We start from the raw sequence: 7,155 nt of genomic DNA, 5'->3' as shown, positions 1-7,155 counted from the left end.
CTCCACAAGCATGAAAACTGAGAATTAGGTAGACTGGACATTGCTGTCACTCACGGTGAAAGAATTTTGTGAATAGGACCTGTACTTTTCATTTGGGAGCGATTTGTTTCGACCTGACTTTTCTGTTCATTTTAAGCAGCAAAAGTGAGGTGCATCTCTGTGTGCCTGTGTATGGAGCCATTGGGTGCAGTCACTATAGCAACCAGGCTCACACCTGCCTGCTTAATGAGCTCTGTCTCACTCTGCCAAGGTTAAATGTAAAAATGTCTGTTGATTCATCTTAAAAATTTCTGTTACAACAAAGCGGTTGGAGTTAGATTAAGTCAACAGGTACAACAAGTCAGATTTGACAGGGTTTTGCCACAGATTAAAAGTATGTCAGTAGTTAGTATAAGCCGACTGAATAGAGCATTCTCCTTGGCCTTTTAAATTCAAGCTTATTGTGTATTGGTGGACTTGTCTTCTGCACACAGGTTTTTCAGATCTGGGCAGTTGGAGTCAGTTGATGACTTTTAAATAATCCTTTCTGACTGGATAATTAAAGCTCACAGCATCTACCTGTCTGTAGTGGATTTTCCCACATTTTAAATGATGTAATCTCATTTAATGTCTCTGTTTTTAGTCTGTATAGTTTTTCTCCCTACGAATACACTCAAAGTAGTCTTAAAATAAAACCCACAAAACAATTCAAGATGAAATACTTTGTATTTTCTCGTTTAATGCCAGTTGTCCTCTTTCTCCGTATGTCACTCATTCGCTAATACTCAGGCAAAAAGTACCAATTTGTATGCTGATGAGTCTTGTGTAGTCTTTTTTACCTCTGTCTCTCTATGACGGAGAAATGTATATGCTTAATATTGCTGTTCAAACTGATGCTCAAATTTCCAAGCACTACCTGAACGCCTCATCGGTCTTTAACAAATCACTGCACCAACTGTCGTCATTCCGCTTTGCTCTCTGCTGTGGTAAGTACAATACGGTACTGCACTGTTTTATTTTTATGATGGTAAAAATACATGTTTGACATTTAAACTCACATATCAAGTCTTTTTAAAGTTCAATAGAGTTCAAAGAATAAAGAAAGCAAAAAGAATAACCTTCGCTATCATTTATATCGGTTTATGACGTTTTGCTGTTAGCAGCAGTGCTAACGCTAGCTTCAATGCTAATGCTAGCAACAATGCTAACGCTAGCTATAGTGCTAACACTAGCCTTAGCAGTTGTTAACTGACAAAAAGAATATTCCTGTGATATTTATTGGTGATCAGTGAGACAAAAGTAACGAATGAGCTTTATTATTACCATTGTGGCTCAGTTTTAACAGTAAGAGTACTAGCACTAGCAGCAGTGCTAACACTAGCTGCAATGCTAACGCTAGCTGCAATGCTAACGCTAGCTGCAGTGCTAACACTAACTGAAGTGCTTATGCTAGCAGGAATGCTAGCGCTAGCAGCAATGCTAATGCTAGTAACAGTCTAACAGTAGCCTTACATAAGTGGAAATACTTCAGTTAATTAGTTTGAATTACAAAATGGTTGCTGTGTCAGCTGGTGTGCTATATTACTCTATAATTACCCTGCTGACTATAAGTTCAGTATATCATGTCGTGTGGGCTTTGTATTTCTGTTAGTCTGATAACACTGTACAGACAACTAACATATTATTTCTCGTCTTACACTTTCAGGAACTTGACTGACATCTGTGCTTTGCCTGGTAGGTGTGCACATACTGTAAGAGAAGTAGACCAAAATAAAAAATAATCTGACTTATATAAGATGTAAAGTGATGGGTTCAATCTTTCATTCAAACTAGACCTTTTAAACACAATTTTATAATAAATACACATAAGTGCAGCTTCACAATTGGGCTAAAATATTTTTTTCAGTACATTTTGTAGTCACACTACATGTGATTAGTTAATGATTCACTCAATCATATTTGTATTATTAAAAATATTAATGCTGAATTTAAATAAATATTTATTATTTTAAAAGTGCCCAATTATGCAACTTTTTGCACATGGCAGCCAACAACAGTTTAGCTTCAATATTTGTTTTGTCCTTTTCAGTAGTCACAATTAGTTCATACAATTACCATGTGATATAATTTTAATAAAATTATTATTTTTTTTTTCTTTTTGTTCACAGTGTGCAGAAGAACAAGGACCAGATCTCCAGTCTTCTCTGTCACATCCCAACCCCCCATCCCCTCTATCCTCTGTCCTGCTCCACCTGTTGTCTCTGCCTTCCTTCCATCTGTATTTCACCCTGTGGTTTGTGAGAAATTTTGCCAAACCAAGAATCTTATTGCGGTTTGATTTCAAAACCGTGTCTCTCCTGCTCTGTCTGTTCTCTCTGCTAAATTTTCTCTCTACCTGTTTTTCACTCTTTGGCTTGCTGCTGAGAAATGCACAAGCCAATAAAGCAATAAAGAGTGCATATTTTGCCTCAACCTATAAACAAACTGAACAAACAAAGAAAACTCTACGGTTTGATTTCAAAACCGTGTCTTTCCTGCTCTGCCTGTTCTCTCTGCTAAATTTTCTCTCTACCTGTTTTTCACTCTTTGGCTTGCTGCTGAGAAATGCACAAGCCAATAAAGCAATAAAGAGTGCATATTTTGCCTCAACCTTTGAACAAACTGAACAAACAAAGAAAACTCTAATTCACGGTTTGATTGTCATTTCCCAGCCGTGTCTCTCCTGCTCTGTCTATTCTCTCTTCTAAATTTTCTCTCTACCTGTTTTTCATTCTGGGCTTGCTGCTAAGTTGTGCCAAGCCAATAAAGAGTACATAATATTCTCTCGACTGACAAACTGTCAAACAAACAAAGACATTGTTTCTGAGAAATAAAAACTGAAATATAAAGACAAAGAAAACATCCTGCTGTGTGCCACTCTTGTTTTTTGAATACATTTTCTAAAGACTAACAGAAACACTTAAAGGTGTGTAAAAATGCCAAAAAAGCAGAAAAAGTCACAAGCTGCAAAACAACGCTGGAAGAAGTTCCATGAGTTTCACAAAGTACCAACATGTGAACAAACTGAGTGTGATTTTCCTCAGAGCTCTGCAGAAGACCGTGTGTCTGCAAAGACCAATGCTGATGGTGTCAAACAGGCAGGTCGACATGTTCCTGCACATGTAAAACAGGTATCCTATGCAGATGCTGTAAAGACTGGATTGCAGCATGCATTTAATGAACATCAGGTAAACCATAGAGACCAACCTGAGGTGTCAAGTGCCCCACAGGTGGGTTATGCTGATATTGTGAAAGGAGGCCATCACAGTGATGTGGCAGGGCCATCTCATGCAGAAAGAGTGAACCTTGAAAACCAGCCCTCTGTAACACATGTCTGTGCATCTCACAGCCAGGCTCATCCCAAATATGGAGACTCCAGAAACAGTCAGTGCACATGTAACTCACTCACATTTCTTGCATTCCTTCATGAGAATGAAAACATAACTACAGCTGACCTTAATCTGGTCTTGGATAAAGGTGATGTGATGTACAAAGAGGCCAAGAAAAGATTCCCCAAGAGTATTCATTTGGCAACCGATGAGCTGCCAGACAAAGTTTATGCTCGCAGGTCTATGTATCATGTCGACATGACACAGCCTTCCCGGTATGGGACATTTGAAGAACCTCCAGAGGAGGCAGTAGATACCTTTCTCAGCTTAGAAGCAGGACTGAGCTGCCTGTTGTCAGATGTGCAGTATGCCTTATTGATTATGAGTGGATTGTGTATCGCAGTGTTCAGATCCACATCAGGCAAATATGGTTTCTTTGATCCACACTCCAGAACAGCCAGTGGTCTTCCTCTACCACTACAGTCACGTAATCGTGGTACAGCTGTGATGCTGAAATTTACACTCCTCAGTGACATGATTAAGAGGCTCCAGGATTCTTATGAAGGGATGGAGATATCACCCTCTTGTACCTATGAGCTGAAGCCTGTGCAGTTTTACAGTATGAGCACAGTCAACCTGAATGATACTATCACAGACACAGTCTGCAGACCAACAGCTGCCACTGCTGTGGCACCTACTCACTCTGATACAACTGTTGATGAAGCAAACTCCTCTACTCCAAGGAGAAACACAACCACTGATCTTACTGAGATCTCTCAAATGTCCATTTGTACACCACTGGTGAAACAAGAAGTCCACATGACTCAGTTCACATCACACGAAGCTCCTCAGAATGAATTTACTTTTATACCTTCCGAAGAACTATCCAGTGACTTTAATTTCCTTCCATCAAATGATGTTTTCCTGTCAGTCAAGGACTGCAATAAAAATGGTGCTAACTGTGATCTTTCTGATACAGTTTTACAAAAATCTGTAACATGACAAAAGTTACTAAACAGCAAAGGCGCAAAATGAAAAAAAGATTAATGGCATCAGACAAACCGAGAAATCGGAGAAAAGAAAATCAAAAAGGAAAAACGACAAAAGTACGCATCAAATAAAGAGTACAAAGAAAAGAAGAAATCTTCCACAAGCGAGGCATATAAAAACAATCCTGAAGTCAGACAGAAACATCAACAGTATATTAAAAGACGTTATTGTGAGAATGATGAATTCAGACAAAAACGACAAGACTATATTAAAAGACTTTATTGTGAGAACGCTGAATTCAGAAAGAAACAACAACAATATATTAAAAGACGTTACTGTGAGGACGATGAATTCAGAAAGAAACAACAACAATATATTAAAAGCGTTACTGTGAGAACGATGAATTCAGAAAGAAACAACAACAATATATTAAAAAGACGTTACTGTGAGAACGATGAATTCAGAAAGAAACAACAACAATATATTAAAAGACGTTACTGTGAGAACGATGAATTCAGAAAGAAACAACAACAATATATTAAAAGAAGCTACTGTACCAATGCTGAATTTAGACAAAAAAAAAAAAAAACTATATCACTAAAAGGTATCAAGAGAGCCCAGAATTCAGAGAGAGACAGAGATCTCGAGTGACTCAGCGTTATGCTGCGTGACAATGCATTCAGAGTAAGACACAGACAACTAATGAAACAACTAATGCGAGACAGGTATCAAAGTAGTCTTGCATTCAGGATTATGCACAATATGAGATGTGCCATGAAAATAAAAAGGAAATACAGATGGGTTAACAGACAAACCCAAGAGAGTGACAACAGTGTGATCAACGAGGCCATATCTGTGTTCAAATCACAAATCAAAGTTGGACCATCATACCCATGTACCGTATGTTTCAAGGCTTCATTTCAAACCAAGTGCGACCCTGCACAAGGTCAAATTATGTCAAAAACCCACATGTGGTTGCAACATGTTTGACAGGAAAGTTTGTTCATGTTTGTGATGAAAACTGCAGAAATGAGCAGTGCAATGTGCCTGATGAGAGAAAAGAGAGTGGATTTGTCACACCTGCCATAACCATCTTAAAAATGGATCCATGCCAGCACTTGCTGTTGCCAATAAACTGGATCTTGCTGATATTCCACCTGAACTGTCTGATCTCAACATACTGAGAGACATCTCATAGCCAAGTGCATTCCATTTGCAAAGATCATTCCTCTTCCCAAAGGCAGACAGAGAGCAATTAGAGGAAATGTGGTCTGTGTCCCATCAGAGGTACAGGAAACTGTTGAAGCATTGCCTCGATTGAGAAATGATTCTCAGGTCATGAGAGTAAAACTGAAGAGACGCTTGTCTTACAAAGGTCATCAGCTGTTTCAGACTGTAAGCTGGTCTAAACTTGTGCAAGCACTGCATAAACTCAAGCAGATTCATCCACAGTATAAGGATGTGAGCATCAGAGATGATGCTGAGCTGTGTGATCCAACACTTCCTGATGAAGATGAGGAGGATGATGATGATGAAAACATGAATGAGGACGATTACGATGAGGCTGATTTAATGGAAATTGACAGCTGTGAGAAAAATGCACTGAGTGAAGCACAAAATAAAAATGAACAGAATATTGACATGTTACCCTGTGATGGTGAACAATCACATGAGCAGATGAGAGATGATTCAGAGCAAGCAGATGGACTGACTAATGGTGGTTTTGCACTCGAGTCCTGTTTGCAGCCCCCTGATGTGGCTGAGGAGATATTATGTTTCAGTGAAGGAATCTACTCTGTTGCTCCTGCAGAGAGAAACAATCCAATAAGTTTTTCAAAACACCTAAACTGGAGGCCATGGCCTTCCTGTGCAGTTTCCTACAGGCCAAAACACACTGGATGAAAGAAGGCTGATCAAAGTATCCCCAGTGGGTATTTCAAATCAAGACTTTTCTGCATTGATGATCGTTTTGCCAGAGACACAAACTATTTGTTCTTTGCACAGTTTGTGACTGAAATACATTTGGCTACTTCCAGCATGACAATACAGTTAAGGAAGGCAAAGCCTTTGACCAGAGATGGGAGAAAAATAACCTCAGGCATGTTACAAGATAAACATGAGGTGGAGAAACTGGTGCGAAATAAAGACGCAGTGAGATTCATGCAGCCTCTGAGAGGAACCCCAGCCTATTGGGAGAAAACAACAAGAGATCTTTTTGCCATGATCAGACAGTTGGGAACTCCCACGTTCTTTTGCACATTTTCAGCTGCTGAAATGCGCTGGCCTGAAGTGATTGAGGCAATAACAAGGCAACAAGGTGAACAAGTGAACTTTGAAGGACTCGACTGGTCAGCAAAGTGTGACATCCTGAGAAGCAATCCTGTCACAACAATGCGCATGTTTGACAAGAGAGTTGAAGCATTATTCAGAGATTTACTCTTATCTCCTGCAGAGCCACTTGGCAAAGTTATTGACTACTTTTACAGAGTCGAGTTTCAGCACAGAGGAAGCCCACACATACACTGCCTCCTGTGGGTAGAAGGTGCTCCTGTGTTTGAGGAGGATGATGATCAAACTGTTGTTGATTTTATAAACAAATACATCACAGCTCAGCTGCCTGATCCACATAAACAACCTGAACTGTACAAGAAAGTAACAGAAGTGCAAAAACACAGTAAGAACCACACAAAGACGTGCTTTAGGAGTTTAAGCTCTGGGTGCCGTTTTGGTTTTCCCAAACCACCCTGCAATGAGACAATGATCACAAGACCCAGTGAGGATGATGAACTGAGGTAGAAACAGCAAAGAACAAGCTCAG

At 39.5% G+C, this 7,155-nt stretch overlaps 1 long non-coding RNA gene across 1 annotated transcript; it reads left to right on the top strand.

The window, feature by feature from the left end:
• Positions 1–862: 862 nt before the first annotated feature.
• LOC120443433 lies at positions 863–2,447 on the top strand. Its single transcript, XR_005615427.1, has 3 exons — positions 863–965; positions 1,685–1,713; positions 2,148–2,447. It is a non-coding gene; the product is annotated as an uncharacterized LOC120443433 (long non-coding RNA).
• The last annotated feature ends 4,708 nt before the right edge of the window (positions 2,448–7,155 follow it).

Source organism: Oreochromis aureus, linkage group 13 (assembly GCF_013358895.1).
Source record: "Oreochromis aureus strain Israel breed Guangdong linkage group 13, ZZ_aureus, whole genome shotgun sequence".
Taxonomy (NCBI): Eukaryota; Metazoa; Chordata; class Actinopteri; order Cichliformes; family Cichlidae; genus Oreochromis; species Oreochromis aureus.
This window is presented reverse-complemented; position numbering and strand designations above follow the sequence as displayed.